Source organism: Lagenorhynchus albirostris, chromosome 6, assembly GCF_949774975.1.
Source record: "Lagenorhynchus albirostris chromosome 6, mLagAlb1.1, whole genome shotgun sequence".
In the NCBI taxonomy this organism is placed as follows: domain Eukaryota; kingdom Metazoa; phylum Chordata; class Mammalia; order Artiodactyla; family Delphinidae; genus Lagenorhynchus; species Lagenorhynchus albirostris.
In genome coordinates, this window is record NC_083100.1 from 76,309,646 (window position 1) to 76,322,065 (window position 12,420).

A 12,420-nucleotide genomic window follows, 5' to 3' on the forward strand; every position below is an offset into this window, starting at 1 on the left:
CACTACCAAATGTAAAACAGATGGCTAGTGGGAAGCAGCTGCATAGCACAGGGAGATCAGCTCAGTGCTTTGTGACCACCTAGAGGGGTGGGATAGGGCCGCTGGGAGGGAGACGCAAGAGGGAGGAGATATAGGGATATATGTATATCTATAGCTGATTCACTTTCTATAGCTGATTACACATCATTGTAAAGCAATTATACTCCAATAAAGATGTTAAAAAAAAAGAATGTTTCTGTAATTTTTTATAATAGCAGACAACTGAAACCTAATACTTGTTGATACTGGTTTGATTAGATACGTTTTGATAAATTTGTATAGTATAATATTATTTAGCTGCAATGTCAAATGATACAATCCTTTGTGAATTATGTGAATTAGAAAATACTGCAGAACATATTATTAAATTAAAAGAATGGAAATCAAAATAGTACTCATTGTACGATCTTATTTACTTATATATGTGTTTGTGTATGTATGTATAGTTATGCAAATGCATAGGAAAAAGATTTGAAGGAAGGGTGACAGAGGTGGTGATGGAAACACATTTTATTTGCCTCTGGACATATGTTATAAAATTAAAAAAATTTTGAGCTTAATGAACTGTACCTAAAAACAGAAACATATTACTCAGCCATAAAAAAGAACAAAATAATGCCATTTGCAGCAACATGGATGGACCTAGAGATTGACATACCGAATGAAGTCAGATAGAGAAGAATATCATATGATATTGCTTATATGTGGAATCTAAAAAAATGGCACAAATGAACTTATTTACAAAACAGAAATAGAGTTACAGATGTAGAAAACAATCTTATGGGAACCAGGTGAGAAAGGAGGGAGGGATAAATTGGGAGACTGGGATAGACTTATATGCACTACTAAATATAAAATAGATAACTAATAAGGACTACTCTATAGGGAACTCTACTGAATATTCTGTAATAACCTATATGGGAAAAGAATCTAAAAAAGAGTGTATATATATATATATAACTGATTCAGTGTACTGTACAGCAAAGAGTAACACAACATTGTAAATCAACTGTTACTCCAATTTAAAAAAAAAGAAAAATCATAGGCATTCAATAAATATTTGACTGACTCAAAAAAAAAAAAGGAACGAAACAAACACATTAAAAAAAAGAGAGAGAGATAGATCCTTTATTCATATAGCTTAGTAGAGGAGAAAAAATACTTTAAAAATGCATAAATGCTACAACAGGGGAAGTACAGGGAGCCATTGGATTTCCTGGGGGGAAATTATACCAAACTTTATACATGAATGATGAATGCAGATGGATGATGATGGTACTTTATGCAGATGTAGCAGCATTCATTAGCTCATCAAATACTGTTTTAGACATATGCAAAAACCTAAAAGCAGGAGGGAGCATGTTGAGCTTTGGATCTGAATATAGTTCAACATGGTTGGTATGTGGACTGCTAGGGTTGAAAATATTGGGTGAAAGACTGGTAAGCTGGACAAGTACCAGATCACATAGAGCCTTGTTGGCCATGTTCTAGACTTCTGACTTTGTGTTAAGAGGTCCTTAGGTAAATGAGAGATCAAAATTTAGGAAGGTCCTCCAGCAGCACTGTAAGGGTGAGTGAAGGGAGGGCAAGCTTTGAGGCAGGGAGAGCCATCAGGACAGTTAGGAGGTTATCAGGATGCAGGATGAGTGTGAGAATGAGGATAACTGATAAATCTGAGAGAACTTAGGTGGAACAGAAAGAACTTGAGTATTCATTTGACTTTGAAGTTTGTGAGTGAGAAGGAGGAAACTAGGAAAGTGTAAGCAAGTTCATATAAGTATCCCCTTTAATTGTTGTCTGCGTGTTCCTCACATACTATGCACTTAATATTATTTTTCACTTAAACTAATTAACTGTGATGATGTAGACAGTTCACTCTTTAAAGGCAAAGGCAATGTCTTTTCCGTGTTTGTATCCCTTTGCCTGGCACAGTGCAAATCAAGAACTTAATAATTCTCATCAAATGAGGACAGAAGCAAGGTAGTATCATTATTATAAAAATACAAAGAAATACCCATGCAATGCTAATAACAATACCAACAATAAAAATTGACCAGTAGAGGGCAGACAGCAGAAGCAAGAAGAACTACAATCCTGCAGCCTGTGGAACAAAAACCACATTCACAGAAAGATAGACAAGATGAAAAGGCAGAGGGCTATGTACCAGACTAAGGAACAAGATAAAACCCCAGAAAAACAGCTAAATGAAGTGGAGATAGGCAACCTTCCAGAAAAAGAATTCAGAATAATGATAGCCAAGATGATCCAGGACCTCGGAAAAAGAATGGAGGCAAAGATGGAGAAGATGCAAGAAATGTTTAACAAAGACCTAGAAGAATTAAAGAACAAAAAACCAGAGATGAACAATACAATAACTGAAATGAAAACTTCACTAGAAGGAATCAATAGCAGAATAACTGAGGCAGAAGAACGAATAAGTGACCTGGAAGACAGGATGGTGGAATTCACTGCTGTGGAACAGAAAAAAGAAAAAAGAATGAAAAGAAATTAAGACAGCCTAAGAGACCTCTGGGACAATATTACACGCAAGAACATTCGCATTACAGGGGTCCCAGAAGGAGAAGAGAGAGAGAAAGGACCAGAGAAAATATTTGACGAGATTATAGTCGAAAACTTCCCTAACATGGGAAAGGAAATAGCCACTCAAGTCCAGGAAGTGCAGCGAGTCCCATACAGGAGAAACACGATGAGACACACAGTAATCAAATTGGCAAAAATTAAAGACAAAGAAAAATTATTGAAAGCAGCAAGGGAAAAAAGAAAAATAACATACAAGGGAACTCCCATAAGGTTAAGAGCTGATTTCTCAGCAGAAAATCTATAAGCCAGAAGGGAGTGGCATGATATACTTAAAGTGATGAAAGGGAAAAACTTACAACCAACCTACCTGACAAGGATCTCATTCAGATTCGATGGAGAAATCAAAAGCTTTACAGACAAGCAAAAACTAAGAGAATTCAGCACCACCAAACCAGATCTACAACAAATGCTAAAGGAACTTCTCTAAGTGGGAAACACAAGAGAAGAAAAGGACCTACAAAAACAAACCCAAAACAATTAAGAAAATGGTCATAGGAACATACATATCGATAATTATCTTAAACGTGAATGGATTAAATGCTCCAACCAAAAGACAAGGATTGATGAATGGATACAAAAACAGGACCCATATATATGCTGTCTATGAGAGACCTACTTCAGACCTAGGGACACATACAGACTGAAAGTGAGGGGATGGAAAAAGATATTCCATCCATGCAAAAGGAAATCAAAACAAAACTGGAGTAGCAGTACTCATATCAGATAAAGTAGACTTTAAAATAAAAAATGTTACAAGAGACAAGGAAGGACACTACAAAATGATCAAGAGATCAATCCAAGAATAAGATATAACATTTATAAATATATATGCACCCAACATAGGAGCACCTCAATACATAAGGCAACTGCTAACAGCTATAAAAGAGGAAATCAACAGTAACACAATAATAGTGGGGGACTTTAACACCTCACTTACACCAATGGACAGATCATCCAAAATTAAAATAAATAAGGAAACAGAAGGTTTAAATGACACAATAGAACAGATAGATTTAGTTGATATTTATAGGACATTTCATCCAAAAACAGCAGATTACACTTTCTTCTCAAGTGTGCATGGAACATTCTTCAGGATAGATCACATCTTAAAATTAAGAAAATTGAAATCATAGCAAGCATCTTTTCTGACAACAACGCTATGAGATTAGAAATGAATTACAGGGAAAAAACCATAAAAAACACAAAACCATGGTGGCTAAACAATACGTTACTAAACAACCAAGAGATCACTGAATAAATCAAAGAGGAAATCAAAAAATACAGAGAGACAAATGACAATGAAAACACGATGATCCAAAGCCTATGGGATGCAGCAAAAGCAGTTCTAAGAGGGAAGTTTATAACTATACAATTCTACCTCAAGAAACAAGAAAAATCTCAAGTAAACAATCTAACCTTACACCTAAAGGAACTAGAGAAAGAAGAACAAACAAAAACCAAAGTTAGCAGAAGGAAGGAAATCATAAAGATCAGAGCAGAAATAAATGAAATAGAAACAAAGAAAACAATAGCAAAGATCAATAAAACTAAAAGCTGGTTCTTTGAGAAGATAAACAAAATTGATAAACCATTAGCCAGACTCATCAAGAAAAAGAGGGAGAGGACTCAAATCAATAAAATTAGAAATGAAAAAGGAGAAGTTACAACAGACATCGCAGAAATACAAAGCATCCTAAGAGACTACTATAAGAAACTCTATGCCAATAAAATGGAGAATGTGGAAGAAATGGACAAATTCTTAGAAAGGTATAACCTTTCAAGACTGAAGCAGACAGAAACAGAAAATATGAACAGACAAATCACAAGCACTCAAATTGAAACAGTGATTAAAAATCTTCCAAGAGGGCTTCCTTGGTGGTGCAGTGGTTGAGAGTTCACCTGCCGATGCAGGGGACACAGGTTCATGCCCCGGTCCAGGAGGATCCCACATGCTGTGAAGCAGCTGGGCCCGTGATCCATGGCCACTGGGCCTGCACATCTGGAGCCTGTGCTCTGCAGCGGGAGAGGCCACAGCAGTGAGCGGCCTCTGTACCACAAAACAAAAACAAAACAAAACAAAACAAAAAATCTTCCAACAAACAAAAGTCCAGGACCAGATGGCTTCACAGGTGAATTCTATCAAACATTTAGAGAAAAGCTAACACCCATCCTTCTCAAACTCTTCCAAAAACTGCAGATGAAGGAACACTCCCAAACTCATTCTATGTGGCCACCATCACCCTGATACCAAAAATCAGACAAAGATACTACAAAAAAAGAAAACTACAGACCAATATCACAGATGAATATAGATGCAAAGATCCTCAACAAAATACTAGCAAACAGAATGCAACAGCACATTAAAAGGATCATACACCATGATCAAGTGGGATTTATCCCAGGGATGCAAGGATTCTTCAATACACGTAAATCAATCAATGTGATAGACTATATTAACAAACTGAAGAATAAAAACCATATGATCATCTCAAGAGATGCAGAAAAAGCTTTTGACAAAATGCAACACCCATTTATGATAAAAAACTCTCCAGAAAGTGGGCATAGAGGGAACCTACCTCAACATAATAAAGGCCATATATGACAAATCCACAACAAACATCATTCTCAATGGTCAAAAACTGAAAGCATTTCCTCTAAGATCAGGAACGAGACAAGGATGTCCACTCTCACCACTCTTATTCAACATAGTTTTGGAAGTCCTAGCCACAACAATCAGAGACGTAAAAGAAATAAAAGGAATACAAACTGGAAAAGAAGAAGTAAAACTGTCACTGTTTGCAGATGACATGATACTATACATAGAGAATCCTAAAAATGCCACCAGAAAACTACTAGAGCTAGTCAATGAATTTGGTAAATTGCAGAATACAAAATTAATGCACAGAAATCTCTTGCATTCCTATACACTAATGATGAAAAATCTGAAAGAGAAATTATGAAAACACTTCCATTTACCATTGCAACAAAAAGAGTAAAATACCTAGGAATAAGCCTACCTAAGGAGACAAAAGACCTGTATGCAGAAAGCTATAAGACACTGATGAAAGAAATTAAAGATGATACCAACAGATGGAGAGATATACAATGTTCCTGGATTGGAAGAATCAATATTGTGAAAATGACTATACTCCACAAAGCAATCTACATTTTCAATGCAATCCCTATCAAATTACCAGTGGCATTTTTAAGGAACTAGAACAAATTATGTTAAAATTTGTATGGAGACACAAAAGACCCCGAATAGCCAAAGCAGTCTTGACGGAAAAAAACAGAGCTGGAGAAATGAGAGTTCCTGACTTCAGACTATACTACAAAACTACAGTAATCAAGACAATATGGTACTGGCACAAAAACAGAAACATAAATCAATGGAACAAGATAGCAAGCCCAGAGATAAACCCATGCAGCTATGATCAACTAATCTATGAGAAAGGAGGCAAAGATATACAGTGGAGAAAAGACAGTCTCTTCAATAAGTGGTGCTGGGAAAACTGGACAGCTACATGTAAAAGAATGAAATTAGAACACTCCTTAACACCATACACAAAAATAAACTCAAAATGGATTACAGACCTAAATGTAAGTATGAAACTCTTAGAGGAAAACATAGGAAGAACACTCTTTGACATAAATCACAGCAAGATCTTTTTTGATCCACCTCTTAGAGTAATGGAAATAAAAACAAAAATAAACAAATGGGATCTAATGAAACTTCAAAGATTTTGCACAGCAAATGAAACCATAAATAAGAGGAAAAGACAACCCTCAGAATGGGAAAAAATATTTGCAAACGAATCAACAAAGGATTAATCTCCAAAATATATAAACAGCTCATGCAGCTCAATATTAAGGAAACAAACAACCCAATCCAAAAATGGGCAGAAGACCTAAATAGACATTTCTCCAAAGAAGACATACAGATGGCCAAGAAGCACATGAAAAGTTGCTCAACATCACTAATTATTAGAGAAATGCAAATCAAAACTACAATGAGGTATCCCCTCATACCAGTTAGAATGGGCATCATCAGAAAATCTACAAACAACAAATGCTGGAGAGGATGTGGAGAAAAGGGAATCTTCTTGCACCGTTGGTGGGAATGTAAATTGATACAGCCACTATGGAGAACAGTCTGGAGGTTCCTTAAAAAACTAAAAATAGAATTACCATATGATCCAGCAATCCCACTACTGGGCATATACCCAGAGAAAACCATAATTCAAAAAGACACATGCACCCCAGTGTTCAATGCAGCATTATTTACAATAGCCAGGTCATGGAAGCAACCTAAATGCCCATCGACAGATGAATGGATAAAGAAGTTGTGGTACATATATACAATGGAATATTACTCAACCATAAAAAGGAACGAAATTGGGTCATTTGTTGAGATGTGGATGGACCTAGAGACTGTCATACAGAGTGAAGTAAGTCAGAAAGAGAAAAACAAATATCATATATTAACGCATGTATGTGGAACCTAGAAAAATGGTACAGATGAACCTGTTTGCAGGGCAGAAGTTGAGACACAGATGTAGAGAACAAATGTATGGACACCAAGGGGGGAAAACTGCAGTGAGTGGGGATGGTGGTGTGCTGAATTGGGCGACTGGGATTGACATGTATACACTGATGTGTATAAAATTGATGACTAATAAGAATCTGCAGTATAAAAAAACAAACAAACAAACAAAAACTAATACTAAACTTTCTTTGGGTTATTTGTATGGAAATATGTTAATATAAATGTTTCAGACATTACATGAAATTTCTAAAAATCTTATATGTTCTGGTACAATGTTATAAGTCATAATTCTAGTTATTACTTTAAAATGTATATCTCAGAAATAACTAAATTTCCTTGTCAATTGCATTATTATGAACTTTCATCAAATCTTTAACCATGGTCATTTTTAAGTTTTTTGACATTTACAGACAGTTCTGGGTATACTCTGATGCTTTTGCAAAAATGTTCCTATAAAAGGGTTTCATCTTCAAGGAATTCATGGAAAAGACTCTGACAAGTACAGGTTTCTGGTAACTGACTATACTGCTGAACTGAATGAATAAGCATTTTCAGAACTCAAATGGAAAACTGATGAATTCATAAAGGTGCTAACAAAAGATCAAGATGAAAAAAAATTAATGACATGGGACTGAGTGAACTGATGAGGATGATTATAATTTTTGTGACTTTCTGTTTGAATAAAAAAAAAAATCCCACAAGGACTCAGAGGCAAAAAATATACAAATCAATTTTCACTGCAAAGTAAAGGAGCTGTTACAGTGGAGGATTACCTGACTGAATGTCAATATTATGACATAGTGTGAGTGTGTTTCGTGTTTGGTAATTGCAATCATTGTTGCTTTTGTTCTGGTCATCCATTTACAATGCTTGGTGTCAGTTTATTTATCTCTTGTAAAAATAAAATACAGTGTGTGTGTGTGGACAAAAAAGAACAAATTAGACTTATGAACATGCTGTCAGAACAGAACTTGTTTCTATGTAGAGGACTTACTGTAGATCTTAATTTCTTCATTCGTAAATAAATTACTATTTTAATAAAAAAAAAAAATGACCAGTGATCGACTACAGCAAGGAAAAGCTGTTGTCTGTCCACTACATCATTAACTTCAACATTTGGCTTTTCAAGGGAATCACACAGGTATATGAATTGTGTTATTACAATATAGCATATCAAAATGATTCAGAATTTCCTCCTCATAATATCATATTCGCTCAGTGACACCATGGTTGATACTGCTAAAAAAGCATTTATTAAGTAATAAAAATCCAAAATTCATAGGTACAAACATACTTTACTTTCATAAATGCCACACTCTTTTCAGATGAATTCATGTTAACTCAACCAAAAACTGATATCCCTGGATCATTAAAAATATATATATTAAAATATATATATATCTACGTGCTGCACATTTTGCTGGAAACATCAAAACCTGGGCTTATGAAATCAGCCTGGAACCACATTTTTATGACTCATAAAAGAAATTAGGCCCTAAACGCAAAGGGCTGGTTATTAAATATTGTATCTTTAAAAAAATCAGCGTGTTGAAAAACATTTATATTTTGTAGGTACAAATTTCAAAAGATAGAAATGAATAAAGTCCTTAAACTTTAATAATGATCCGAAGATGCTATTAACAAAGACTACCTTTGATGAGCTGAGTTTTCGAAAGCATTTTTGAAAGGTTAGCAATTGAGAGTTAACCTTCAAAGTAAGTTCAAGGATCCTTCTTTAAACGCTTACTTGGAATACAGATCAAAATACTACAATAATGTCAAGGAAAATAAGCTGTTTTCCCAGTTACATATAAATACTTTTAAAGGTATGTTTGGGGAGCCTTTACCATTTTATCTTCAATTTGTGCTCAAAACAAGAGCACAGCTGTCCATTAAGAAAAGGAAAAAGAACAACCAGAGGTTATGAAAGGACAGCTGCATCTAATCACCATGTCAATTGATACACTGTTAGAAATCTACCTCCGCAAAGAAAGAAAATCAATATTTATAGAACAGCCAGCATTTCAAATATATGGTTAGTGCTGTGACTACACTCTATTTTAAAATTCTTAAGCTTTTTACCTGTGACCAATAGGATAAAAACGTTGCCATTTATAATGGGGTGTTCTGTGCAGAGTGGTTTCTGCTTACATCACGTCATTTCAAAGGACTTGCTAGGACAATCAGGTTGGCTCAAGCTGAAACAGCCCAATTACTAGTAAAAACTGCCTCAGGCTTTAAGAGCCTACAGGGCGTTAAAACTCGCGATGCTATAGTATTTGCATCCTTAAAAATACAGCCGGAAAGCAAACTAAACAAATGTTGAAAATGCATTCTTCAACACTATTTCAAAGTATTTCTACTCTTCATTCATATACCCATTTAGGAGACATAATTAGACACTGCAACTCTATCAGTATTGCCAATGGCTAATGGGCATAGGGCAAGACAATTAGGACATATAGTAAATACTTTGAAAAAAATCAGATAAAAGTAATTCAGACATGTAGCTATTTATATGACTCCTTTTAACTTTAAAGTAATGGGGGTCATGAGAAAAATACAAATCAACATGTGTAAAAGTATCTTATTTTAAGTTTATGAGCTCTTGTATTATGCTGCTCTATTAGAAAATGTCATTGTCCTTCTAAATTGTCCCTATTAGACTTTTATATTAGTCCTGGAAGGTAAGATTATCTGACTATGTGTGCCAGTGATTACGGTGGAATCATAGAACCCAAAGCACACGGGTAAGCCAATGGAACCTTCTTGTCTGATGGCAGACTCAGAGGAATGACAGTGCAGGCATAGGAAGAATACCTTTCACCTCTCTTTTATCAGTGGGTCCTTTCTCAGGTTGGATTAGAGAAGTGGGACAAAGGGTTCCCATTTGCTGCAATTCTTATGAAGAGATTCCCTGGTATAGAGGAGATATCCATGGAGAATTCAGTAGAAAAGAAGAAACAAAAGTGGCTCCCTTCAAAAATTCACTCATTCATTTAGTCATTCACTTATTCTTCTAATTATTCAACACATATTTTCTTTCAAGGACTGCAAAGTGACAGGGAAGTTGCTAAGCATGGCAAATACAAGTCTCTGAACTACTCTGGCAATAGATATAGGTAATAAAAATTAAACAATGTAGTACATAGCAATGATGGGTTGGCCATGGTATCGAAACTGCAGGAAATACACCTTTGAGAGAGAAAGAATACCCAGTTAGTTCAAGACAGAACTGAAACCAAAAAATAAAGTAGGTAGGAGCATATTGGAAGGAAGCAAAATTGTTGTCAAAATTTAATCATAAAGACTCAGTACTTAAAGATCACATTTCGAACAACTGCATAAGTGGAGAATAAGATGTAGTACTAGAAGCCCTGGTATAAAAAAAATGGGAGTCTCCTTATAAAACATCTTGGGCAAATGAACAGATACACGGAGGTGCTGCTAGAAAGAACTGTAACATTTTCCTTAGCCGGATTATTATGGAGGTTCTGGAGACTTTAAAAACTCAATATAAACCATTCTAGAGTTTTTTGTAAACATGTGTGTGTTTGCGTGTGTGTTTATGTATACTATAGAAAAAGATATAATTCTAAGCAAAAATGTGCAAGGATGTGTCCCTCCCATCTCCCCCATACCAACTTCTCTTCTTAAAAACTTAGATGAAAAACAGAAACCCAACAATTTTAGATGATAGCGAAGAAATCCATGATTTTGATTTTAAGAGTGACAGAAACTGCCAGTGATGACAAAAATAGTTATCCACTCAACAAAGGCTTGCCATCATACAAATGACAGATTCCTGACTTCCCCAATACAACCTACTTTATCTGATTTTTGGATGATTTGAAACCTGCCTAGGGCTAGCATTGTTTATAGGCATCCAACTCTAGTTTCCAGTTTACTTCCCTCCTTCCCTTTCCACTGAGAAGCAATTTATTGTTTCACATTTTTGGTTTTCCCTCTTTGCCCACACGCAGCAGGCAGGTTCCACACTCAGCGATGCTGTCTCTGAGACATCCAGAAGCATAAATGCCCCTTAGGAAATTCCCAGATACTTTCAGCATATTCCCCAAGTGTCCTTTTACTGCTTTCCAAAGTAATTTCTGGGCTTAAATGAGCCCATTTTATAAGAATAATAACCTTCCAAATGATATTTATTGTAATGTAAAAACTACATTTTCCAGAATATACAAACAGTCCCTCTTGAGCAGCAAGTCATTAGTTCCAGATAGCAGGCATTTTCTTTCAAACTTTAAACTCTAAACTTGTCATTTCATTACATTTTGAGAAATGGTTCTACCACTTATCTGCCTTTTTCACTCAATGGGAAATTATACAAAAGACTAACACCTGACTTTCTACAATAATATTCATCATGAGTGAATAGAATACATATGGTTACAATTATCCTCAATTGCTTACATTCCCGAATGTACGCTGTATATAATCACACATAACATATTTCTTTCTTGCATTAATTCTTTCTTCATATTTGAGCTTATATATTTCTACAAGTAATGATCTGAATTCAAAAAGTATCATCAAAAGAAAATGAAAAGGTTATATAACATCTGGACTGGGTTTCTATTGTAAAGAGAAATACATCTATATGCGAAATAGTGTTCCTGGCAATAGCTTCTTGACATAGAGGAGGGTTAAAAATGTGTGAAAAAAATCCATCTCCTAATCACACATTTACACATGCATTGCCCCAATTTTTCTCTTCTGTGGAGTAATGTTGGATCTTAACAAGAAAGTTCATACTGCTCATTCCCTTTTTCATCTATAAAAGAAGGATGTTCACAGCTTCATATATACTTTCAGAACCAGATCATGTCAATTAGAACCCACACTGACTTTTCTAAACCTGTGATAGATGATAATGTGGAAAAGAGGATGTGGGCATGGATTTTTGTTGTTGTTCTTACAGGTTACATAATAATGGCATTGATGACCGTAAGGCCTATCATAAACTATCAAAAATAGAACATTACAAATTATTTTATAAATACAGCTGAATTCCTGTTATATTAATTTATGCTTTGGTTTCTTTGGACTTTGAGATCTTGAAGATAAACCTGTGTCTTCCTCTTATTTGTATCTTCTCATATGTTTCTTTTTTTCCTTAAAAAATGTAATACCTCAGAGGTTTTTTTTAATAATTAATATGGCTGTTGGAGAAATCCTAAAAAATTTTAAAGAATGCAATAACTCATAATGATGCCACC

At 35.0% G+C, this 12,420-nt stretch overlaps 1 protein-coding gene across 3 annotated transcripts in view; it reads right to left on the reverse strand.

Moving 5' to 3' along the window:
* Nucleotides 1–12,420, reverse strand: part of GALNT13 (polypeptide N-acetylgalactosaminyltransferase 13) — an 829,184-nt gene that overhangs the window by 160,980 nt on the left and 655,784 nt on the right. The window lies entirely within an intron of this gene.